The sequence below is a fragment of the Chionomys nivalis genome, chromosome 2 (genome assembly GCF_950005125.1).
Source record: "Chionomys nivalis chromosome 2, mChiNiv1.1, whole genome shotgun sequence".
Lineage (NCBI taxonomy): Eukaryota > Metazoa > Chordata > Mammalia > Rodentia > Cricetidae > Chionomys > Chionomys nivalis.
In genome coordinates this window covers 63,368,929-63,392,733 of record NC_080087.1, presented here as the reverse complement: position 1 = coordinate 63,392,733, position 23,805 = coordinate 63,368,929, and the positions used below count along the sequence as shown (strand labels likewise).

General features: G+C 33.9%; 1 protein-coding gene across 3 annotated transcripts in view; it reads left to right on the top strand.

Moving 5' to 3' along the window:
• Window positions 1-23,805, top strand: part of Grik2 (glutamate ionotropic receptor kainate type subunit 2) — a 576,711-nt gene that overhangs the window by 509,366 nt on the left and 43,540 nt on the right. The window lies entirely within an intron of this gene.

Below are 23,805 nucleotides of genomic sequence, written 5' to 3'. Positions count from 1 at the left end.
TCCCATTGATTTCCATTTGTATTTTTGATAACTGGAAGTTTATTTTTTGATTTTTATATAGATGTCCTTTAATTCCCTAGAGTGAATATTTATGAAAATTAATAGAGAAATATAAATGAAGAGATCAGTCCGCTACAAACTTGATCTAGGCAAACAGCTTTTCTATAAAGGTTCAGGATTTTACCCTCAAGTAAGACACAGTAACATGACCTTCACTTAATCTTTCCTTATTATTTGATTTTTTTGAATAAATAAATTGCACTGTGTTCTCAAGGTAAAAAGGTTGATGTATTCTAACATTGCTGCAGCATCTTAAATGGCACAGATAAAAGCCTATTTAGCAGGGCATAAGATCACCATAAACCTCTTGTCAGTTTCTAACGAATGTAGACATATCAAAAAGGACTAAGAGATAAATAAGAAAGAGGAAAAATAATGAGCCATCAAAGCAAGTGCTTATTGCAGCTACACTTTGATACTAATCAGACCTCTTGTGAGTGAGAGCTAAGTGAATGAGGTCAATAGACAGGATTTGGGTTAAAGAAAAAAGAAAATCTAAGCTGGTAACTTCAGACAGTTTAAAATTTTAAAAGTAAAATTGAACGTCAGAAAGTCAGATTCCATTTTCAGAGTCACCTTAGGTCAGCCTTGAATCCATGGTCAGCTTTAGAAGAGCAGTCCAGCCTACACTTTTTAGAAAAACTAAACTTTCTTGTTTTGTTTATTTTTATCAATGGAAAATATAATTCTAAATATTGTTAAGAAGTTTTTGCTATTCTGGTAATTATAAAGTAACCTTTTCTTAAAAGGACTTAAATGTGTGTAATTTTATATTCAATATTTATAATTTATATGAATATTAATATATTCAATTTTATACAATTAAAAATATTTTTTCTCTCATACAATAAATCCAAACACAGTTTCCCCTCTGCCTTTGCCTATCCTCAACCTCCCATCTTCCCAGGATCCACACCCCTCTGTCTTCCATCAGAAAAGAGCAGGATTCCTAGACACAACAAACACAAGAAAACAAAATATAACATGGCAGAAAAAAAGCCCATCACACAGAATAAGTCATTCCAACAGGAGGAAAGGAGGCCGGAGAGCAGGTAAAATAGTCAGAGACACACACTTCAACAGTGTAGAATCCTATAAAAACAACAAACCACAACCTATTCACAGAGGACCTGGGGCACACCCATGCAAGACGCTTTTATGTTGGAGAAGAACAGAGAATATAGAGGTGTATATGTAACTAAAGATACTTTTCCTTATTAAATGTACCTTCCTTTAGTATTATGTGGTTTTAAAATTATTTTTGACACCTTATGTTCTGAGAACTTATTAATTCCCCTTTGTACATGCTTAGTAAGGGACGCTTCTATTCCATCCATCAATGTGAACATACTGATTTTCCAAAGAGCAGGAGGAGCAAGAAGAGGAAGGGGTGATGGAGACAAACAGGAGTAGAAACATAGTGTCATTTTACATGTGATGCAAATATTTACTTGCTTATCAGTTTGCATAATGGGGTTAAAGACATTATGTTTTTCTTAAATATTTTCAAATAGTTACTCTTGTTTAATTTTGTTCACGGAAATTTTGCATAGTTAGATATCTCCCAAAGCTAATAAAGTACTTATATTTTATAAATATTGATAAAATAAATATGGTATTTGAGTCACAGCCATTCTAATATAATGGAAATTTCCTAAACAACCATGAATTGAAACTCTTGGTTATTTAGAATACATTCATATTTCATAATTGGATATAATTTTTTTTAGTTTTCTCTTTCCTTAGATATATGCACATATTTTTTTCTATCTGTGCATATAAATAATTCCTTGAAATATATTTAAACATATACTAACAAACACACACACAAACACAGAGAGACAGAGAAAGGGAGAGACAAGGACAGAACAAAGAGACAAAGAGAAAGAGAGGGAAACTAATTCTAAATTACTTTTGTAATCTGTCCATTCATAATTCCATGGTTCACTGCTGCAATTTTCTATTTATTGATATTATGATTACAAATCTGGAACTTTACACTTAACTCATATACTCAGTTATATTTTATCTTTATTTAACTTCATTGTATATTCTAGTACAAATTGCTATATAACAATATGATGGAATAATTCATAAGAGATGAGAGAATAAATATTCCAAACATATATATAGTTTTTTTGTATTTTATAATTTTTTTAAATTTCTTTATTGTTATTTTTTAAAAATTTCCACCCCTTCCCCTCCTCCCATTTCCCTCCCCCCACTCCCCCTTCCCCTCCCCCTCCAGTCCAAAGAGCAGTCAGGGTTCCCTGCCCTGTGGGAAGTCTAAGATCCTCTCCCCTCCATCCAGGTCTAGGAAGGTGAGCATCCAAACAGACTAGGCTCCCACAAAGCCAGTATATGCAGTAGAATCAAAACCCAGTGCCATTGTCCTTGGATTCTCATCAGCCCTCATTGTCAGCCACATTCAGAGAGTCCAGTTTGATCACATGCTCCATCAGTCCCAGTCCAGCTGAACTTGGTGAGCTCCCATTAGATCAGTCCTGCTGTCTCGGTGGGTGGGCGCACCCCTTGCGGGGTCCTAACTTCCTTGCTCATGTTATCCCTTCATCTGCTCCTCATTTGGACCTTGAGAGTTCAGTCCAGTGCACCAATGTGGATATCTGTCTCTATCTCCATCCATTGCCAGATGAAGGTTCTATGGCGATATGCAAGATATTCATCAGTGTGGCTATAGGATAGGGCCAGTTCAGGCGCCCTCTCCTCTGCTGCCCAAGGAACAAGCTAGGGACATCTCCTTGGACACTTGGGAACCCCTCTAGAGTCATGTCTCTCACCAACCCTAAAATGGCTCCCTTAATTAAGATATCTACTTCTCTGCTCCTATATTCACCCTTCCTCCATTCCAACCATCCCATTCCTCCAAGCTCTCCCCATCCTCCCCTTCTTACTTCTCTCTCCCCATCTCCCTTTACCCCCACCCCACCCCCACCCCCAAGCTCCCAATTTTTGCCTGGCAATTTTGTCTACTTCCAATATCCAGGAGGATAACTATATGTTTTTCTTTCGGTTCACCTTCTTATTTAGCTTCTCTAGGATCCCGAATTATAGGCTTAATGTCCTTTATGGCTAGAATCCACTTATGAGTGAGTACATACCATATTCATCATTAACCCACAAACCTATGAACACCTGATTTTTTACAAAGGAGCTGAAATTATACAATGGAAGAAAGAAAGCATCTTCAACAAATGGTGCTGGCATAACTGGATGTCAGTCTGTAGAAGAATGAAAATAGATCCACATGTATCACCATGCACAAAACTCAAGTCCAAATGGATTAAAGATTTCAATATTAATCTGAATACACTGAACCTGATAGAAGAGAAAGTGGGAAGTAATCTACAACACATGGGGACAGGAGACCACTTCCTACATATAACCCCAGTAGGACAGACAATAAGGGCAACATTGAATAAATGGGACCTCCTAATACAGTTTTTCAATAATAGTAAAAAAAAAGTCTCATTTTTTATATTTTTAAGTTATATAAAATTAGGCTGGAATAGATTTCTTAAATATATTTTCAATTGGAGTACTAAACTTATTTATATATGTACTGAACTATATTTTTAATTAAATACTATATAATAAATTATAATTATTCACTTATAATTTTATCTGCAAATTTGAGAGTCTTCTCTTTAGTTTATTGTCAGACATGCCCAGTGTTTCTCATCATAAAGGCTAAGCTGGTCCCACAATCTATAACTACCAGAACTGAATATGGGGCTTCTTTTCTGAAGCTTGGAATGCACACATGCTCCAGCAGCTCATGGAAATTCTGATAAACTACATGTATACTCATTTAAAAATCAGTTTTTCCTTTATTTGCTTTATTTAAAAATAAACCAGAAAGTCACCTTATATCCAGCTCATAGTAAAAAATAAAACAGGAAATATAAGCTTTGCCAAAAGTAATTTATTTTGAGGCTAATTGTATTCACTTCATATTAATTTACTTCTAATAATGAAACAACAATGTTTAATTAACTTGCAGGATATAAGATTTTTACATATATGAAATTTTATCTGTTTTGGAATGCATCATTATCTTATATTCTATAAGCTAAACTCCTGAGTAGTTTAATTCTCTAAGTAGTAAGTTCTAATGGACAAAAGTCTATACTTCCTTATTTATTATTATTATTATTATTATTATTATTATTATTGTTATTATTATTACTATTAGTTTTTTGTGACATGGTTTCTCTGTGGAGCTTTGGAGTTTGTCCTTGAACTTGCTCTGTAGAACCCACTGGCTTTGATTTCACAGAAATCCAGTTATCTCTGCTTCGTTGTGCTGGAGTTAAAGGCATACACAACCACCACCCGGCCACCCCTCTTTTAAATCAGTAACTTACAACTGGTGGTATAAGAACTGTTCTTTAAATATATACTTACTTCTTAAATTTATGTTTTTGTGTGGTTGTGTTGTTTCTGTATATCTCTATATTTTTGTGTTGTAACTCTGTATAAGTGTATATGTATTGTATGTATGTTGTTTTTGTGCTATGTCTGTGTCTGTATTAAGGATCTAGCTTTTAAATAAATAACCTAGGTAAAATTTTTCTAGCTATCTTATTACAAGATCATGGAAGTCCAATTCAATTTATATGTAAAAAATAAATATATATTTCTTAATATGTGCTGTTATGACTATATTTTATATAACCTCAGGTAACTGTTTTCACTTAAGCTTTCTACAAGTGTATTTAGGTAACTTCAGAGTAAGGTACACTTGAGTGTAGTTCAGAGAGAATGTGAAGCTCAAGTTTTGGCAGTGTACTTACAAGTGATTGCATTGAAAGTAAGGCAATAGTAGTGCACTACTTTAATCCCAGTAGTAAGGAGTCAGAGGCAGGGGATCTCTTTGAGTTCGAGGTCAATCTGAGTCCTGTTTCAAAATAAAACAAACATATAAACAAAATTTGTGTGTGTGTGTGTGTAGTTTTCATTGAAAAACTGCAATGAATCATCTTCATCTTAATAATACATTACAGCTTTGGTTCCATCAATTGTTACTGGAAATTCTAAAGCATGTAATGCTACAGTTTTACTTGAATAACTATATCTTAAAACAGTTTTAGAAATGTCACCGTGTTGATATTCAAGTATAATATATGACAGAAACACCAAGTATTTACCCTCTTTTGGTTTTCCTTTACTTTTATTTACATTAAGAATTTGTGTCAAAAATGCTATTATATTTTGTGGAAAAACTTCACCTGAGAATAGGTGAGTTTATGGCTCAAAAATGGAAGAAGTACCCCTTTACAACCTTTGCAGTTAAGCTGCCTTCTTTGTTATTGTATTTCATGACCATGGCTGTGTTCTCTAGCTACCCAAAGGTAAAGAGAGAAACCAGTCCTTTTGCTACTGTAGTCCCTCAGCAAAATGTTCCTTAGGATCAGAATGGACAAATAGCTCACTTCATTAGCTTAAAATGCTAACTTGATGAAGATATATAAACTCTATTGTCTTCTTTATCTTTTCAAAAATAAACAATTACTTTTCTATGTTCCTCTATGTAGAACTCTCATGAATTGATCTCACTTCTTATTTTCTTACTACTTTCACCAGGTTTTGCATAGTTCTGTTGCATTTTACTATTTTCAAGTAAAGAACTAGCAAAACACCTTTGCTGCTAGCAGAGACACTATAACCACAAGAGCTGGTTCTATGTTCCCTTTCCAATAGGAATTGTGAAAATGTATATGATGTACATATTTAATTATATCTTTAGAACCTGTGAGACACTGTTATAAAACAATTTTAAATTTATGTTTTATGTAGATCTTTATTTATAGTGACTTTTAGGGATTATTAATGATTCTTATTGTACAAAAGTTTGCAGAATCTGTGTCCATCAAATTTCATTTTTCATTTCTAAAGTGCTAAAAGATATGTGGATCTTAACCTCCAGAAAACTACAAATTATTTTTAAGTAATAATCACTGTATACTAACAATATATCTGCAACTCAGTTCTGACACCAGTGATATTATGTCAAAACATCCATTTGCCTATCTATATGTACTTGCCTATCTGAAATCTTCCTAACTCTTTAAGCTCTCTATAATCTCCATAATATTTATAATTTCTACTTTGTTTGACATCCTTAACTGCACTCAACTAAACTTTTCTCATATTTACATAGTTAAATTTACTTGTGTACATGAAAAATATACATTAAATGTTTGACAGTGTAAATTTCCTTTTCCCCTGATTTCTCAAAATCCACCTTTCTATAGGAATTTTCTTTGACATATACCATATTGAAAAACTTTATTTTAACACACACACAAACATATATATATATATATAGTATGTATATATTTGTGAATGTATGACAGAGTTTCACTTATGCTTTCAAATGACTTTAAACTCATTGTGTACCTGATGATGGCCTTGAACATATGGTGGTCCTCCTCATTCTGCCTTATAAGTGCTGGGACAAGATTGGGCCACTGAACGTGTCATTATACACAACGTTTGAAATAATTATTCCAAGGAAATGGAAAAATACTCTTTAACTTATCATTAGTAAGCTGTCAAATTAGAAAAATAGAATGAATTTTTCATGTATACACACTAACAAAAATATTAAAATCAATTGGAGTTGAGGATATGTGAGCAGTGGTAGATGATAAATATTAAGAGGATTAACTATCACGAAGTCTTTGAAAAATGGAATCCTACTATTTTAGACACTTCCTAGAGAACTAAAGCATGTATATACGCATATACACTTGCATATGTATATATATATATGTATATTTGTGTGTGTATAGACAGACTCATATATTGAGACAGAGAATGAGAGAGAGGGAGAGATTTTAAATGGAGTTACTCTGTGACAGGTGTACAATACTCCAATTAGATTCCATATGCTAGCAAATAAAAAAACAAGTACTTTGAAATAGATTACCTTTTCTTGAATTGTTGGCCACTAGAGTCCCAAAGACCCCCTCCACAAACATGATTGGCTATTGGCATTGTGTCTGTCTATCCTCCAGAATTTGACAATATTGCTAAAGACAATATGTATATGAGTCATGGAACATGGAGATATCAACTTGTTACTTACTTGATAGCTTCATTCCTACTGATGAGATTTCATAGTGTGGAATGTTCTATGCATGTTACCAATGGAGAAGAGTAACCAATCTTACATATCTGTGAGACTCTGTAATGACTTCCTGGCAAGCTATGGCCACTGGTGCCTTAGTGGCATGAATATTATGTAAGCAAACAACCACTCTCTGGTTATCTTTATACAAATCAAAATACTTTAACATTCTTTTTGTACTTATTGATTAGAAATATTAAGTGCAATTTATATTAAATTATGAATAACTATATATTTTATTTAATTTTACAATAATAAAATTACCTTAAATTTTATCTAACACTTGACAAAAATAATAACATTTGCATGTTTAATTTCACAAAGAAGAAGGAAATTAACTTTACTACAAATTTTCACAGTATCCTAATAATTGAAATTTTCAAAATTCTAATGTGCTGTTAATTTAATATTTTCACAGAAATATCCAATCTATCATCTCACTGTCTCTCTCTATATATTTCTGTCTATAGATTATATCCGTCTGTCTATCTATCTATCTATTGACCTATCTATTGATCTATCTATCATTTATCTATCTAACTAGAAGAGGATATCTAACTATAGATAAAATATTTCTGTACTTTGGATAAGAAAAATGTAGTGAATTTTATTCATAGTTTCTCACACATATGTTTTTAATAAAACTTATGTGCCTATTTGGACATGAAAGATCCTCACAGGGCTTTAAACAAATAGAATTTGTTTGTAGATTCTGATGCTTGATGAAAGTCTTCTATTTGTTTTGAGCAGTGGAGGGAGATGGGAGAAATGTATGTTTAAAAATAATTTAAAGGAAAAGAGATTGCAGGAGAAAATTAAGAATTCATTGTACAACTTTAAATGAGAACAGATTGAGTACTATGACAGAGTAAACTGTGAAAAGCAGAGATTAAAAGGAAATATTGAAGAATTGAAAGTCATCTGAAATGTTCTTTCTATATCTTATCTTGTGACATTTGTACATTCTTCTTTGCACAACCACTAATTCTCTACTTATCTCTTGGTTTTTTACCAGAGTCTATGTTCTATGAAGCACAAAAACCAAAAACCACAAAAGAACTTCTGTGTTTTGTTATGTTCACTTTTGATTATTATATTTTGAAAATAATCTCCTAGTTTTCTCTCCCTCCATCCCTCCTGCTCTCCATATCTTCTCCCCACCCAATTCCCCATCTAATCCTCAGAGAGTGTGAGATCTCCTACGAGGAGTCAACAAAGTCTGTTACATCACTTGAGAGAAAACCAGAGCCCTCCCCACTGTATATAGGTTTTATACAAGCAAAAAGCACAAGAACGAACATTTCTAAAATATCACGTTTTAGAACACTAAAGTGTATTAAAATTTCTATTTATAATTGCTAAGCTGGTAATGGAGAATGAAAATAACAAGAGCTAATACCAGATAAGCAAATATTGAGAAAAAAACTCATTTCCCTTCCTTCCTCCCTCCTTCCCTTCCTCGTTCCCTCTTTCCCTCCATCCTTTCCTTCCTCTCTTCTTCTCTCCTATACTTCTTCCTCTCTCCAACTCTTTTGATAGCTATGTTTTTGAGATTTCATGGATCTATCTTCCTGACCATAGCTAAAACATACAATTTCATTGTAGAGTTTTGCCTCATATAACCTTTTTTCTCTCTCTAAGCCTTGGGTACAAAAGTTTTGCTTTATGTATACATCACCTGCAGTTGGGAACTCCATGGTATTTTGATGAGTTTTAACTGTCCTTAATGGTCACTACTGCTGCAAAATAAGGTGTTTTGATGATATATGAGAGCTCAACTTATCTGTGGGTTTAAGGATAAATATTTAGAATACAGTTAGGTATGGTAGATTTTAGAGGAGCCATAGGAGTTTATACTCTAAGATCAGTGGCCACACTATGTGCAGTTCAGTAAGTTTATGTTACCAGGAATGTTTTCTCTCCCATTAAATCAGTCTTGAGTCCAATTAGAAAGCTGTTGGTTTCCAGCAGGATGTATGTGTCACTATGCAACTTAGTAAAGCTTGTCTTAGTGGTTATTGTTGTAGTTCATAGGCATAACTGTTAGGGAGAATTATTGATTTCTTTCCTCCACTAACATCGTTCAGTCCTGTCATGAAGCTTTACCTGTATTTATGTTATGGATGTACTTCAGCAGTTCTACACAAGTTGCAGTAGCTTTGAAGATATACCATCAGAAGCAGAGAGAGAGCCTGTATTCTATGTATCCTTTCTCTCAGATTGATTAGGCTTATCTGTAACCCTGTCAAATAGGGTATAGCTAAAGGTATTACTTTTGAGAAGTCCTCAAAAAATCTTGATACTCTGGAACATTAAAAATTGCTCTTCCAGCCGGGCGGTGGTGGTGCACGCCTTTAATCCCAGCACTTGGGAGGCAGGGGCAGGTGGATCTCTGTGAGTTTGAGTCCAGCCTGGTCTACAAGAGCTAGTTCCAGGACAGACTCCAAAACCACAGAGAAACCCTGTCTCGAAAAACCAAAAAAAAAAAAAAAAAAAAAAAAATTGTTCTTCCTGCTCTGACTAACTCTTCATTAAAATGCATCAATTTCAATGATATCATTTTATTCAGAATTCTATGAGCTTTGGATTCTAGAACTATATTCTAGCATAATCTGTGTGGTTAAAACCTAGCTTCCCCCTTTCAATTGTTTCTTTTGGTGATGGTCATCACTTCTTCTAATAGTCAGATCCATTACCCTAAATTAACATCAATTCAGTTACAAGACCAATTTTTCTGATTGAAGTTCAGATTCCCAAATAAATTTAACACCACAAGCTTCAACTTCAGTAATTTGAGATTTTCTATATATGCTTCTTTTTCTTTACAAACTCTAGGGTTGTAGTATTTCCTGTGCACTATCTTAGTTGATTTCTAGCTTCTTGGTCACTTTACTTATTAGGAAAGAATGAAGACTTTCAAAGTTCTTATTTTCAGATTTCTTCATAGTGCCCTTGAAGAGTCTTACCAATAAACAAACAAATAAATAAATAAATAAATAACGATACTTTTACTAATTGTTTAGGCTTATATTTCTGAAGTGCAAAAAACATTCACACTATTTTATAAAGTATTTTTAACTGCATTTTATTTGAAATAATTTTCCAAGGACTCTTCTTTAGAATGATGCTAAAAATAATTTTATACTATACCCTTTTCTGCCTATACAACAGCCTTTATATAGTGACAGCATTTTCTTTGGCTCAATCTAAATAGATTGTCCGTTAGCAGCATTTGTTCTGACAATTCAGATCACATTTCTGCTCATTTTTATCAAGTTAAAAAGATAAATCAGCTGAAATTTAGGGCTGGATAAGCCAAAGTGCCATCTTTACCATATGGTTTTAAGCCTGCTTGACATAGTTCTTTCTGATGTTGATGAAGGCACCATGTCAGCAAAGGCAGAACCCATAGACATCTGCAGCTTTCTTCAAATCAACAAAAGCATCTGTTGAGGTTGCTTTGACACCTACCACAGCAGGTGCTGAATCTATACTAGCTAAGAAATATATTTTATACATTATATATATTTTCATACATTATATATGCATATATACATTATATATAATAGATATACATTATATATACATTTTAACTAGTCACAATGACAATAAAGACTGACATTTTTACCCACATGTTTGTATCATTTAACAGGGAAAAAATTGTCTCCTGACAGGACTAAAAAGGAATGCAGTTACTTGTCATATGGAGACATTGATAATTTAACTTCTCCTCTCAAGCATATCAGTTCTTTGTGTTGATAGGTGTTTTGTTGATTTATTTAATTAGTGTAACCCAAACAGGAAATATGAAATATATATTCCAAACACACACCGTGACTTTTTTGTTGTTGTTGTTGTTGTTGTTTTACCTTGCTTTGTTTTGTTTTTATCAACTTGATGCAGGTCAATGTTATTTGAGAAAGTCACTTAAGAAACTGACTTCATCAAATTAGCCTATAGATGAATCTTTGTGCATTTTTTTAAATTAATGACTGATGTAGGAAGGCCTAGTCTACTGTGTGCAGTGTCACACTTGAGCAGGTAGTCTTGGGTGTATTCTATAAGAATAGAGAAAACAGACTGAACAAGTCATGGGAGCAGTGTTATTCCATGACGTGTGATACAGTTTCTCCTACCGGTTTCCTACTCTGCTTGAGTTTCCAGGTACTTCTCTTAATGATAGGAATTAAACCAAATATTTCTTTTCCAAACTACATTTGGTCACAGCAATAAGAAAACCAATCTACACATACACACACACACACACACACACTATCCAATTTACCTCTATATTTTCCATATAAATGCCACAGGGTTTAAAGAAATATATTCTTTATTTTTTGGAAATTAAGTTGCCTGATATCTAAGTATACCTTTTGTAAGGAAAGATCACATAGATTAAAAGATAGTAGAAAAAAAATACTGTAGAATTGTACTAAGAATGAGCATATCCTTTGGAGGAAACTTTAAAAGAGGTTGCCTCTGATATGGTAACTACTAAAGAACTATAACATCTTCCATTTTGAAATAGTTTTTATAATATGTTCGCTTATGCTGGCAATAGCAACCTACTCTTTTGTTTTGAAGGAAAAGTGAATAATACTTATATAAACATATGCAGGAAAGATCCTTTCTGAATGTGTTCATTAGACCAGTTTAATTTTAGATAGTATTTATATATTTAATTCAATTCTATTAATGTTACTCATTGACTTTCATTAAGAATTTGCTAATTATGTATTTAATTACTTTTTAATATGCATTAAGAGTAGTGGAAAAGATATTCTAGCATTTAGCTGATGTTTTCTTTAGATATTGATTGACATTTTAATGAAAACTACTAAATGGACTAAATTTTTATTTTGCATGGTATTTTCAGTTGATATCTCTTTTATTTAAATAAATTTATCCACATTTAATTCTCATGCATTTTTAGTCACAGCTCAGTACTTCTGCCTATGTATTATGAAGGTTGTATTATGGTTATAATTTCTTTTAAATGTCCTTGAAACTTCAATTCACTCTGAAATGAATTTTGAATTTTAACAACTTAGTGTACTGACAGTGAATAGGATTTAGCTGAGTTTTAAATCATAGCACATACTTCCCCTCATTTGTTTTCAGTACAGAACAGCTAGCCTGATGCCAGTATACATAATGATAAATGTTCTTCATGTAAATATGTCAAAATATCATTGATAAATATTGGTATAGTTATATATATATTAATTCAACTAATTTTATTGTTTATAATGATAATTTGCAGTGTTAACCACAATTCTTACTAGTTATTAAAACACATTTCTTTTCTTAAGAAGAGATTTTTTCTATCACTTGACAAACTAGGGAAGTAAGTTAACTTGCTAACATTTCAAAATTTATTACATGAACAATGATAGTATTATTTGAAGCTGTTAAATTATAAGGGAAAGATATATTGCTCAGTAAATAGTTTTTCTTGTTCATAAACAGAAGCCAGTTCTGTAACTACATATTTAAAGTCTGACTTATATGTTAGCATGGTGTTTTATTGCATTTTACATTTTAATTAGTATCCTAAATATATGAAATATTCTAGTATGTTTGTTTTAAAGAACAGATAAAATCATGATAATTTTTATAAACTTCCCCAGTGACTTAAATTTGGCCAGAGGTATAAGTAAGACGTACCAAACTGTCATAACACACATCCACACACACAAACCTCAACTCTTTTGCCATCTTTAGAAGAGGAACTTAACTGTTGAACGTGTGTGTGTGTGTGTGTGTGTGTGTGTCTGTTCCCAGTGTATGGATGAAGGTGAAATCTAAAAGGTAACATTGATTCTCACCTCCAGTATCACTATACAACTTCTTTGATACAGAGTTTCTCATTTTTTGGAGCTAACCAGTTCTCTATACAGGCTGGCCAACAAGCCCCAGGATTCCTCATATCTCTACCTCCTAGGGCTGGAGTTACAGGTATATGCCACATCACTGCCATTTTTACCTGGTTTCTGGGGATCAATTTCAAATCAACTGAGTCACCATACAAAAATCAAACAGATTGTCAGTCACCTAGTATATCAACATTTCTTATTTGTTTTTCTTGTTGCTCTTATAAAACACCTTGATAAAAGGGTTTATTTTATCTCACAGTTCCAGGTTGATGTCACATAATCAGTAGTCATGATCACACAATATCCATAATTAGGAAGAGAGACTCTTGAAGGCAGGCTTGCTGCTTATCCCCTTTATATAGAACAGGACATGTCCATGGAATGATATCACTTACTTTGGGCATGTTTTCCCACAATTAAGGTCATCAAAATAATTGCCTAAAGGCATCCCAGAAATCAGTTTTTCCAAGGTGATTCTAAATTTTATGATAATATTACCAATTACTAATGTGCAATTTAAACTTATAATGGTGGTTAAATGCACTATCAGAATTTATATGACATGAAATTTTATTGATGTTTGTGATTCCATCATTTGTTCTCAGTTGAATACACAGTGTACTTTTTAAAGGAAAAATAGAAATGCACATTCTCTAAGAAATAATAAAAAAAACAAGCAATGGGTTTATAGCTAGATACACATGCTGGAGATTTTTATTCAGTCATTACTTCTTTTATTTTAAAAATAATAGGAAGCCATTATTTCTATTATATTAGTAAAGGGAGCTCTCCAGCCAGTTTCCGAAGGAGTTTGTAGTTTGTAAGGCATGTAATGCTGAATATTGGACAAGTCAATTGAGTTTTAAATAATATTTTAGTAAAAATATGGACATCCTTGGTAGGTTTACTTAGTTTAATTTCAATAAAACATGGATTGGAAGATATATAGAAACAGCATAGAACCAAGAGGATACAAACAGAATAGTGAACATAATCTGAATTTATTATGATAAGGAGGAAGGAAATATGGCAAGGGCATGGGAATATACATGAACCAACAAAAAATTAAAGACAAGAGACTAAAGCATGTGCATGAGATGTCAGGTTAGGAGAAGTGACAGTAGAGAACTGATGTGTCACAGTTCTTTAAGGCTGCAGGGCTGTGATAGAATGCAAAGGCAAGCATGAAGGACTCACTGTGGGAGGATTACACGAAGGTAAAGATGTTTTGTTGTGAAAAGACTTTTGATGTATGAAAAGCTTGCATTTGAGTCTGAAAATTCAAGACTTGTGTGTATAGAAGAGACCAAGAGTGAATGAATTCACAGAAGAGTTGGAGTTTCTGAAAAAGACAATTCAACATAGAACAAGTTGAGAGAAGAACTGCACTTTCTATGAAGAATTGAATATGGATTTCAGCTTCTCACTCTCTCCAGCAGCTGTGGTGACAGCACAGTTGTTTTCATTTGGTATTAGTGCTAGCTTACCTGGTAAGAAGAGATAGCTTTGAAGGAATCCTTGGCAGTACACTGAGAAGCAGGATTACGGTCATCCACATTAATGAATTGGAAATTAAAGTCAACATCTAATAATTGTTAATGAGCACATTGAAAATATGAGCAGCAAACGTATTTAAAAATAAGGCCAGAACAAGAGGGTTAATGTGAAATGATTTTGAAAGTGAGCTCTTTTGATGAAAGTCTATTTTATAATGTGTGTGGGTAGCACAGTCATTAAGAAGATTATTGGAGATGTTCGTGGAACTCCTATTTTGCTCAGGGCTTAGGCAAAACAGTAGAAAATACCGGATCATGTTTGTGTTTCTCAAAAAGCTTTATAACTTTGGTGACATCAGCCTTATAACTCAAAATCAGTAATAAAAAACTACTGTAAATTAGAAAAAAACTACAAACCCAATATCACAAACAAAACAAATCTTTATTACCCAGAGAACCAGTTTTTTAAAAGTTAATAATTCATTACCAAGAAGAAGGAACAATATAAGTAAATTATGAGATAGTACATAACTAATTGCTGTCTGTGACTTGGTATGATAAGATTTGCATGAATTCCTAAGAAAGTTCTAAAACATTAGGCAAGAATAATGCTGACAATTAACTCATAGCTCTTTTGAGACTTTCAAATATGCAGGTATTTTTCTTTATTGATTTTCTATCTGTATTTAATTCAGTAGCCTGGTTAAACAAATGTAAAAGCTTTGGCCATGCCATGACTGATTACAGAAGACAGAAATTCTTTCTTCTGACATTGTCACTCCACCTTTCACCTGTTTTAGTTACATCCAATTTGTCATTTGTCCTAACATCACAAGATCCTGCTAAGATTCTTAGTTTGCTTGCTATACATTGTGAGATCTTAAAAGATATTAAAAGCCGTGCCTGGACATGGCCCATGATTTGTTTCTCAATTAACCTTTAACATGCAGTTCCTGACATGATCCTTCATCCTTTGTGGGTGCCAAGCACCTATTAGGCTGAAGAACAAGTGAAGAATGAGTAAGTAACAGAACTACTGAGTGAAATGTACTGAGCTTTCCATCGAAAGTGCTGTGCCTTTCAGGCTTCTCACTACAGAGACATTACATTCAAGGGTAGCTACAAATTCACTTTCCAAAGCAAGAAAGCCATTCCAGCTGCTTTCACTAACCTTGCTTTCACTAATACATTGATATTAGTCTTGCATAGTAATGTTTTCAGCTCACAAAGTGGTTGAGCGTAGTAGCATGCTTTTGTATTCTTACAAGGCTATGTTAAAGAAAAGGGTATATGCATAAGAATGCATTGAGCATATGAAATAATTATCTTTATTTTTAATTACATAAATCATGCTCAAAGAAATTCTGATATCTCTAGAAATCTTTATGACTTGTCAAAAAGCACTTCATAGAAATATACTCTTTCCTTAAGAAGTTTCTATAGTAATAAGAAAGCTTTCTGTTATACATGGCTGAATAACTGGGTCTTATGCAAGGTCTTGAAGAGGCACAATGTGTTCAAATTTCCTAACTTTTATTCCTACCTCTCTACCTACCAGCAAGATATGTTGTTGGTGAGAAGTTGGGTAGGAAAGTTAGACACCGAATTAAAAAATAAAATTCAAGAACCAGAAAGCTCTTTGAAGGAGAAAATAAACTATCTAATACTCCTTCAAATCCCTAAACATAGCTTCCTACCTACCGATGTTTTGAACCTGCTGCCTACCTTACATGTTTAGAAATACAGCTTCTATTATAAACTCAGTGTAACACAGAGCGCAATACCTTCTGCTGCAGTGCCTTTCCTTTCAAATATGTCGTTTAAGAAGTTGCAGATGCTTTGAGATAAAAAGTAGCGCAGTTATTCCAAGGACTGACAGTTTTGCTCACAGCCAAGGCCATTCAGCTTGCTGCACCAGAGTCAGATCCACCTCTGGTATGAACCACATATGGTATCAGTCCTGTTCCCCTGAATTAACTCTAATTTCCTAGTGACCAAGGTCAGATGAGTCCAGATAGGGCTCAGCTGTTCCTACCTAGCACATATGTTCCAGTGTGGTTGGTAATTTATTTACTGTAATAAAAAATTAAAATGCAAATCTCAGCCAAACACTCCTTCCCCTTGCTATGAGCTTTTCTCAAATCATACATTTGGAAATATTACATGTGACTTGCTCATCACTAAATAGAAGATGCTACACACAGAGAAACGTTTCACATCAGAAAGAAAAATTTTATGTGAAATTTGTTTAAATGCAATAATTGAAGGACTAGATACTGCAAATTTATTTAATTATGGTAAATGAGAAGAAATTCTTTCATTTTCTTAATTTTTCAATATTTACTTATACCAAATTTATCTAATTCTGCCAGGGTTATAATATAAAAAATCAATACTTATTTGTAAATTATTGCTTTTTAAACTAAAATAATTTTTTCATGGAAAATGATTTTCAAAATTTGTTTTATGATGCTGTGGGTATTTTAACACTTGAGTAAGGTTTTAAAGAAGGTAGTATGAAAGTTAACATTTCTTTTTGTTTTTTTTCTTTCACTGATTTTTTTTCTCATATACCATATCTTGGATAAGATTTCCCATTCTTCTCTCCTCCTTGTCAATTTCCCCCCAGAATCTGGATCCACTCCCTTTTTGTCTCTTTGTACCACCACTGTCTTAGCATATTCTGCAGGCAGGACACCTTTGTGAATTAAAGGATGTTTGTGTTTCTCTTTTGGTAGCCTACAGAGTAACTGCCTATACCAAGGATAAGACAAACTCCTTGCTCATTGAGTTTTATAGGTGTTGTCTTCGGTAATGAAGCCTTGGTTCAGAAAAACCTATAGCATTGGCAACAGCCTGGGTTGTTTGGGAGATATCCATAGGATCCCTTTGGCCAGACACTCAATTAGCTGAAACTTGATCCCAGGACTGGAAGCTTCATTTGGATGTAATAGATGTACAGTTGGACTCCCCAATTATTTGGCGAGTTTATTTAGATTGCCTTGATAAATGTATATATTTAGAAAGCAACTACATTAGGCTTAATTTTAGCTGTTTTTCCTCAATATTCTCTCCCTGATCTCCCTCTCTCTTCCTCCTGTCCACACAATTCTCTCTTCCCAGGCTCCCCATCCATCCACAACTATCCTATTTCTCTTTCCTATCAAGATCTATCTGTACTCTCTAGTCCCTTACTCTATTCCTAACCTCTGTGGGTCTACAAATTGTAGCTTAATTTAAACCATTAAAATCCACACATAAGCAAATAATTACCATATTTGCTTCAGGGTCTAGGTTATATCAATCAGGATAAATTTTTCTAGTTCTATGCATTTACCTGGGAATTTCAGGACTATTATTTTAACAGCTGAGTTATACTCTATTGTGTAAACAGAGCACATTTTCTTTCTTTTTCTCTTTTTCTCTCACACATTACAGCCTGACCTCATTTCCCCTCTTTCCCCTCCTTTCAGTCCTCTCACACATAGCTTCCCTCTTGCCCTGCTCCATTCCTACTCTGTTACCCTTCAGAAAAAAGAACAGGCATAGAAAGTTACAATAAGACAAAGCATAAGCAAACCTTCATATCAAGGCTGGATGAGGCAAGAGCAAACAAAAGAGTCAGAGACACACCTCAGTGCCCCCAGTAGAAGTCTCTCAAGATCACCCAGTTATATAACCGTATCTTGTATGCAGAAGACATAATTCATATCCATACAGAATCTGTGACTGTCCTTTTAGTCTCTGTGATCTCTGTGAGCCATGATTGACAGATTCTATGGGCCGTGTTCTCATGGTGTCTTCAAGCCCGCTGGCACCTTCAATTCTTCCTCCCCCTTTTCTGTGGAAATCCCCTACATCAGCTTAGTGGTTGACTATAGGTCTCAGAATCTGCTGCTGTCAGTTGTTGGATGAAAATTTGGGTAGGGACTGATCTATGAGTATAGCAGAAATATCATTAGTGATAATTTCATTTTTCCAGTTTTGTTTGGTTTCACCCTATGTTTCTTGACTGTCTAGCCTTTGGTTCTTGGCAGTGACAGGATAGGCTTCCTCCACTGGGGTGGGGCTCAAGTAGCACTAGTCACTGGTAGGCCACTCCCACAAGTTCTATAACACCAGTATCACAGCACATGTCACAGATAGGTCAGTTTGTACATCGAAGGTTCTGTGACTGGGTTGTTGTTCTAGTCCCACTGCTGGAAGCCTTGCCTGGTTATAAAAGATGGCTGGTTCAGATTCCATATCTCCAATACTAGGAGTGTTCACTAGGGTAACTCTCATAGATTATATACTAGGAGTCTTCACTAAGGCCACTCCCATCGATTATAGAGAGTATTCACTGCACTAGGTTTCCACATCATCCACTCAAGGGCCTCCATTTCCAGTCCACTTCTGCAGTCCTTTTTCATAGAATAGATTTTGTGGGTAGACTGGGAGAGGGTAGGGATGGAAATAGAAAAGATGAGGCCCCACATTTTCATCATCCATTATTCTGTTGAGGGGCATCTAGGTTGTTTGCAATTTCCTGCCATTATTAATAAAGCAGCAATGAAGAGGCAGTGTCCTGGGAGGATGAAATATCCTTTGGGAATATGAGATTTTGAGATAAATCAATTTTCATATTCCTGAGAAACTACCAAACTAGATTCTATATTGGCTGTTTATTTACAGTCAGCAACCAACAATGGTTGAGTTTTCCCTTTATTCCAAATCCTTGACAGCATGAGCTGTCACTTGTTTTATTGGTCCTAGTCATTCTGAGGGAGGTCAACATTTTTAATACTCTAAGTAATAAAACATTAAAATAAGTTTGAGTTTTCTTTCTACCCATGTGTGTGTAGCATTGAAAACAAACTTCCGTAACAGCTTTCCAATTTAATTCATGAATACAAGCTTTTATTCTATAGGAAGCATATTCTAAAAGTTATTTCTAAATCTTATTATTAAATATTGATCTGGGCAGAACATTGTCTTGTCATTTCTAAACAGTGTGAGAGAGTTGTAAGATTGAAACCAGTGAGCAAAAGGTGTTTTATAACTTTTAATTTGTAAGTATTTGATAGTGTACAAAATGAATAGCATTAAAAATTTCAAATGTATATTCAAAGTAAAGATATTTTTCAAGCTGAAAACATCAATTACAGAGAAATATGAAATTATGTTTAATGGGACTGAAGCTTAAGGTCCTTCATAGCATCTCACACACCATTTTCAGGGTATTTCCAACATCCTCTTCTGATTTCCATGGCCACTGCAAACATGAGATATACTTACATCAATACAAACAAACAAATAATAAATAAATTTAAACAAAACTCCCACAACACAGTTAAGTAAAATAAATGAAAATCAATCATAAATAATAAGTTCTTTTTAAACATATTACTTCCAGTGAAAAGAAACAAATGTCTATGCAGTCACATGAGTTCTTTTTTCTCACTAGCTTTATGGAGTATTATAAAAAATAGGAACATATTTTAAAACATTATCTTTATGTGAATATTTTATAATTTTTTTGTATTCTGGGTCTTAAATATTCCATAAAAATGGCCTGTATCCCTCACCTTTTTGGTAGTTGAGAGGAACTGAACAGTTTTCAGATAGCAAAATTTATTTTAGCAGAAACTAGTATACCATTACTTTATAAATCACTAGTTGTGTCTTTAAGATCTTTTTAATATTTATCTTCTATGTGCTATGTAAACAAAATGTATTTTAGCCACTTGAGTTAGCAAGTGTTGCATATCTTCTATCAGTGTTTATTTTGCCAATGATCTTCCTTTTCTGTTTTTCTCGATGTTCTATAATCCACGAAACTGCTTTTATAAGCAAGCAGTACCTTATGAACCTTCTTTATTGGTCTGTACTGATCTAGGAAAAGTCAAATCAGCTTATATGCCTCAGAATTTTTAAGTAAAAACCACTAAATATCAACCCACTATGACAATTTAAAGAAGTACAGAATTGTCATTAGTGTGCGCAGATCTGAGAAAGGGATAGGTAAAACTAAAATCTCTTTTAATAATCACTGAGGGTAATATAATAAACAGGAAGATATAATAAGATTATTTTATTTATAAAGCTGAAAATTCTTCCCCACAACTGGAGAGATGGTTCAGCAGTTAAGAGCGCACCAGGTGCTCTTCCCTGGGGCCCCATTTTTCCCAGCACTCACGTGTTGTCTAGGAACTTGTTGTAACTCCAGTTCCAGGGAATCATGTGCCCTCTTCTGATCTCTGTGGGAACGAAGCAACCACATAAACACTAATACACATAAAGTAATCAAATGTTTTTTTTTCCTTGTATTGCTTTATTTTATGTGTATTTTTCAATGTTTCTGAGACAGGATTTAATCTTACTTCCTGGTTTTCTCTGCCTAATGAATAATTTATTGTAAGGATAATTCTTAAGATTTTTTAAAATTTTGTTCAAAGAATTTAACATCTCCTTATACAATTAAAATTCTTCTGTACAGATCACGTCATGGATTTCTCCCTGTTTTCAGGGGTCAAGCTTTCCTTAGCTAGTAGCTTTATTTCCCGTTCTTGAAGGGAAGGTGCAGCACATCATGCACAGTTTTCTCCTTCACTAGCTCATTCTTTTCCATAGCCACAGTTGACTGTGCAGTTTCTTTATGCAGTATTTATTGTTTTCTCAATTGTCTCATTTTGGGCAATTATTTTTACGATGTTTTTAACTTACTGCCTGCCTTTGTGTTTTTGATTATAACCAGTTCTCCACACATAGCCCTCTTTGTTCTGGAAAGCATGATGAAGACCACACTGACCTGCCTCTGCCTCCATGTGCTGGGATTAAAGGTGTGAGTCATTTTGAGCACCTTAATCTTTCTTTTTAAACAACATAGTGTTAACATTGACCAGGACAATCTGAGACTTTTCAAGAATCTCTCTTTGCATGGTGTCCTCCTTCTTGTCCAGCCACTTCACTGCAGTTAGAAGTTCCTAAAACAATGGACATTTGGCTTCATTGTCCATCAACCACATAGTCTCTACTTCGTTTTTTTGCCTCACTCCCCATCTTTCTCTAATGCAGTTTAATCAAGTCTCTGGGATACGATGCTTCATTGAATTATATCAACCAGAGTTACAAGAAACTAACCAAAACTTAACATAGGTGTTTCTTTCAGTATGCCTACATGTTTCCACCTAAAATGTTTAGTCCATGTTGCAAACTGATGTGTCCTTTATCAACGCCAATGTACATATGACACTGACATTTCACATACAAATATTTTCTTGTTAATTTTATTATAGTTATTCATTCAGTGTCTTTAGAGTTTATTTATAACTTTTAATATGTCATAATTTCATCTGCTGACTTCTTCAAAACTTAAATTTCTTATTCTAAGAATGTTTTACAGTTATCTACCTTGTGAAAATTAAATATTTCCAATGCAACTTATTTCTTCCAAATATACCAAGTGTTGCATGATAATTACAGTTTCATTTATGTTTGACATAAATATTATGAAATCAGAAGTCAAACCAATTGAATGTTTTAAGTGTTCATTCTCTCAACTTAAAAATCAATGTTATTCAGTAAGCTCTGAAATTTCTATTATTTATTTTTCTTGAAGTATAACTGTCAAAATGTCATAAATTTGTATAATGTAACATGATAGCTTCATGTATGTGTGTGTGTGCCTGTGTGTGTGTGTGTGTGTAATAAGGAAGCCGCTTATTGGTTCCCAGCCACTCAGCCCAGAAATAATCATGCAGAAACTGTATTATTTAAATCACTGCTTGGCTCATTAGCTCTAGCTTCTTATTGGATAACTCTTACATATTACTCTAACCCATTTCATTAATCTGGGTATCACCACATGGCTGTGCCTTACCAGCTAAACTTTCAGCATCTGTCTCCAGTGGGGCTTCTCTCTAAGGTCGCCTCATTTCTTCCAGCATTCAGTTTATTTTTCCCACCTACCTAAGTTCTGCCATATCAGCAGGCCAAAACAGTTTCTTTATTCACCCTCTATATGTATTCACAGCATATAGAGGGAAATCTCACATCATGTGCATGTGTGTACACACACACACACACACACACACACAGGAAAAGATTATCGTAATCAAGCTGACTAGCATATACTTTATTTTACATTTCTTTCATTGCAAGAATATTTCAGACCTAAGTAGAAAAGTTCAAGTATATAATATAATTAATTGTAGATGCCATGCTGAGTGACAAATGCCAGGAACAGAAGGACAAATGATACAAAATCTCATTCATATGTGTAATCAAAGAGCAAGCTCTCAAAACCAGAAAGTGGACAAGCGATTGCAAGAGAAGCGGGTGTGGAGGAAATGCAGTCAACCAAAGGTTCTTTGTGTTATTGATTATTCTTCCTTTGACTTATTAAACTTTTTTCTTTATTTGTAAATACCCCCACTGGCATTTAAACATGCTCAAATCTCTCCAGTTTTTGATAATCTTACTTAAATCAAACATTTTTTTTCTTTATACTAGGCTGATCTCTTCTTCACTATCAGGCTTTGAATTTATTTTTCTCTAATGCCCACTAGCATTCTTTTCCTGAATCCTTCCTAACCCACTTCAAGGTGATTTGTAGGAGCTTCATTGCCCTCTGTTCGTCAAGAACCCCTCTAGTGTCAAGTCAAAGGATCATAGGTATTTGGGGTTGTTAATTTTTTGGGAAATCAGCACAGACATTCACTGCCTTACAGAATATGTTCTTGCTTCAATCTCTGAACTATTGAAGTTCTCAAAATATTCTTACATCATTTTTGTTCATTCTTTATGTCTTATTTGATAGAAATCTTGACCATAGCACTTTTTTATTCTTTATAAAATATCTCTCATGTGTCTACTATTTTATCATGTTTAGCGGCGATAACTAAAGTGACACTTTTAGTTCACACTCTTGTACTGAACTTCAGATTGGTATATCCAAATTGACACAACAAATCCTACATATACAAAAAGGCATTTCCAACTTACCACTTTTGATAATTTTGTCCTCACATTTTACCCTTTTTACGTGTTCCTCCCCCCCCCCTTAGTAAATGTCATGTTTAAATCAGAAAACACACTCATTGAATCTCAACTCCTTAAGTTTTGCTGACGTTATGATGTATTTTTGTGGATATTTTCCCCTCTTCAACAATGCTTCCTATGGAAAAATTCTTCCCTTCTGATGCTGCATGGTGATTAAGAATGCATCACACCCACA